Raw genomic sequence first — 4143 nt, 5'->3', positions numbered from 1 at the left:
GCTCGGTTTCTGGGATATTATTTCATATTTATTGCTCTCGTTCGTCTCTTGGGAACAGTTAACCCTGTGGCGGGAAATGGGAGCTTTAGAAATGTACCACTGGCAGCATGTCAGAGCTCTTCCACTCTGAAGGCTTACTCTGCCCTCTTGTGGCGACGAGGGCAAAATGTTCACGCTGCACTTCAGTCTCACCAACATCCCATCAAGTGAGTGCAAACAGGCTTCTGAATTAAGGCTTGTTCCTCCAAAGGACTTGGGTGAACAGATAGCTTAATAGGCATTTTTTTTCACACCGACATGACTTATTTATCAGAATGGAAATCAATCCCATGGCCACCACAAACATCCATACATGACATGAAACCCAAAGAGTGAAATGGTCAATCGCAAGGTAACACGGAAAATATAAGACTCAAAGCAAGACGAATGCCTCAGGTAGCACACAATATGCTATGGTAGAATTCAGAGCACTGACCGAGATGGGAGTTTTCCATATGTTGTCAGCGTCTTGCAAAAGCCTCACGCCCAGGGGTGTAGCTATGGGTGGTGGGCCTGGCAGGGCCTAGGCCCATCCAATCAGGAGACAGAAACCTCTTAAAACGGCAAACATTCCTCTCTTTCAGAAGCTGTGGCAGGCTCAGCTAGAGTGAAGGTACTGGTATGAAACTAGAAGACCTAGGCATCCCTTTGGCACCAACCGTGTCGTCACGCTAGCTTGTCGGGCTAAATAACACCAAGTTTAGGCGAGGGAAAAACCAAAACACAATGTTTATTACATGACTATAAAAACTAGAGTAGAAGAAGAAAACTATGACTAGAAAAAACGTAACAGTGCTGAGCTGCATCTCAAATGCATCTTCAGGTTCCCAGCTTTCAGATGGTGTTTAAATACTATTGACCTGCTATCTCACCCTAATACCAACTGCCCCCTCCCCCTAATGAGGTGTCTGGTAGGCAGTGTTGGGGAGTAGTGAACTACATGTAGTTGACCTATGTAGTTTAACTACATTTTGCAGTAGCTTGCTGGTAGTTCAACTACATTCATATTTGCGTCGTGAGTCATTGAGGTCATTTACACCTGGCGCTAACATGCGTTTTCTGTGATCAGATTGCAATCGGATTGTATTTTATCACTTCAGCCTGATTCCATTTACACCTGGCGTTAACATGCATTTTCTGCAATCTTTTTGCAATCTGATTGCAGAAATGGCTGTCCTCTCAATCCGCATAAAGTTGCTGTATCCAGATTGAGAGGACACATTGCATTTACACTTGTGTTCTGTACACAATGCATCCCTGACCACCTCCGGAGGTGGTTTGGCTGATCAGATTGCAATCCTTCTTCAATGCGTTTTGGGGGTGTTTACACCTGGCATTTCAAGTTATGAAACAATCTGATTGCAATCTGATCACAGAAAACACATGTTGACGCCAGGTGTAAATGGCCTCATTTTGTTCATTTTTGTGTAGTTTAACTACTTGAACTACAAGCTGCAATTTGGGGCAATAAAATGAAAGGAATATATTTATTTATTTAACCATTATGTTGAACCAGAACCCCCTTTGACAGGACTGTCCCTATTCCTTTCGTCCTGATTGCTTGGAAGGCAGCATAGACAGTGAAGGCAACCAGGATCCCACTAACGTTACTGTACTTCTTGACAAGATACACAGCCTACTGTATGCTGCCTCTGATTGGCTGGCCCTGATATTCTTACCCTAACTTTAACCAATCCCAGTCAAGTCTTTACTGTTGATTTGTCTGATAAAACAAAACCTAGAAGAACCCATATTTGTTTACAACAACAAAAATATAACATTGAATGTATTGGGTGTCAACTATTGCAATAAACTCAATTGAGAGGCATGTTTTTACTGGCATTTTATTTCATATATCACACATGTACATGGTCAATTTAATGTTTTTTTTCACTAAGTAGTTTGAAGTACTTTTTTGTGTAGCTTGTAGTTTCCCAAACTCCATTTCTCCCAGGGTAGCTTTGCTGTAGTTTCAACTACTTCCATAGTGAAGTAGTTGGTAGGGAGGGATGTAAAATGTCATCATGTGAACACATGCATTTGACTTTATTGTCAATTATATCAATTATGGAATGAATTGTGTGGCCCACCCACTTTTATTCTGGCCCACCTGAAATGTCATTTCTGGCTACGCCCCTGCTCATGCCTCATGTAATTTGGTTTTTTTTATAAGTCACACAGGGTGACACGGTCATCCATATGTGGAAAATGATCTATTACCATTGGACCATGCCAAACGTCACTGGAAATATACTCCGAATTTCAGAAATGTGTCGGCATCAATGAGAAAATCAGTTTTTCTCTCTGAACATGTGCAGTTTCTCCCGGACTCTCTGTGATTTAGTCATGTGAATGAGCAGTCATCTTTCATCCATAGCTACTCATGAGGTGCTCCTTACGAAAGTGATGTGGCCTCAGGCTCCTTACGAGAGTGATGTGGCCTCAGGCTTGATAGGCGGGGATGGATTTATAGAGTGAGGTCAGCTGGCTGGTCATGCAGGAAAAGTAATGATGTAAGAGCTCAGCTGTCTGGTCAGTCAGATGAGCTGTGACTCTGATTTCGTCTGTGTGTGTGTGTGTGTGTGTGTGTGTGTGTGTGTGTGTGTGTGTGTGTGTGCGCCACAGAAAGCACTAGTGTCAAAAGTGTATGGACTATGGAAATGATAAGGGTGGTGTGAAGTGGTTTAACAGATGACAAGAAAGGGCAGAGAGCAACATGTCAGCACTCTATCTTAGTATTGTATAGTAGCCTATCTCAGTTCTTTATTGGCAGTGCGGGGGAGTGGGACTTTGGTGTGGCTGCAAGCGTAGCAGCAACAAATAAAACCCTGCTTGCTTGGTCTCTCAGCAAGCAAACCCATGCAGACCGGCGGGGCGAGATCACACAGACCTCAGTTTTGTCCGTCCATTGGTCTTGGTTTGAGAATGGGTGTTCCTTATATATGAGGTTGTTTTCATCTGCATATTTTCCCAGCGTGTCGCGCCTATATGCCCTTGTCTGACCTCCACGGGGCAAATCACATGCAGGCCCGTAGCCAGGGTTAGAGAAATACCGAGATCATTTTAGCGCGGCGGGGGGGCCCCAGGGGGGGGGCTCTGCCCCCCCGGATAGAACATTTTGTCCATTTTAAAGTAAAATGCTTCAATCTGGTGCACTTTGAGAGCAAAATGAAGAGGCTAGATCTATAAAGAACTACATACATCATGTTAGATTAATATCCTCTTTACTGTGCTGTTGCTTTAAAATGATCCAAAAAATAAATGTCTCCCCATATGATATAATTTATATTCTGCATACAGGTCACATGGCAGAATACTGCTCAATTAAATACAATTGCCCATCTACACAAACATCACTTACAGGGGAGTTACTTACCCATTCACTTCAATAGAACTGTCCCCAAAGTCTAGCCCCAATCTAGCCTCAATGCAAAATCTGAATGTTGTGAGTTATCTCTCTTCCTTCTATAGCACACAGAGAGGAAGCAAATTGTTGCATTTCCGATCAACTGTCGCATTAAAACATCAATGACAGATTAATAGATCTGGGGACCGGGGCTATTTAAAAAAAAAAAAAAAAAATTGGTGTGGAAAATACCGAGGTCATGACCTTGGTGTCCTCAATGGTAGCTACGGGCCTGATCACATGCTGTTAATGTGCCCGGTCGTGCTGCTGGAGGATCTTGTTAACTGCATCTACTCAACAGTTGTAGGCTATACTCAAATCTCTAACTGCCACAGAAATTAACGGGCCTTCTCATTTTGATCAAACCACTAGCTCAGTTCGGTCAAAGTCTATACATTCTCTTGTCTCCGGTGCTGTTCCACATTACAGCACACATCTCAACAGTCTTTTAACAGAATACTGACTCCCCCTCCATCTCGTTAGGCCTCCATTTCTAATTGCCTCTGGGGCTACAGAGGCTTGCGTTGTTAGCCAAAGCTCCGGGCGCGCCGCAGGGGGGCTCGTCCCCCGAGCAGCGTCTCCTGCATCCAGCCGCCACATTAAAACCACCAGCCATTAAACGAAACCCCGGCCTCGGCCCATAAGTATTCACATTGTGTTGGAGCGCTTTATGACACTGATTCATTGGCCTATACTGT

The sequence above is a fragment of the Poromitra crassiceps genome (assembly GCF_964638095.1).
Source record: "Poromitra crassiceps genome assembly, chromosome: 14".
In the NCBI taxonomy this organism is placed as follows: Eukaryota; Metazoa; Chordata; class Actinopteri; order Beryciformes; family Melamphaidae; genus Poromitra; species Poromitra crassiceps.
The sequence above is the reverse complement of the archived record's forward strand: the minus strand, read 5'-3'. Positions refer to the sequence as shown.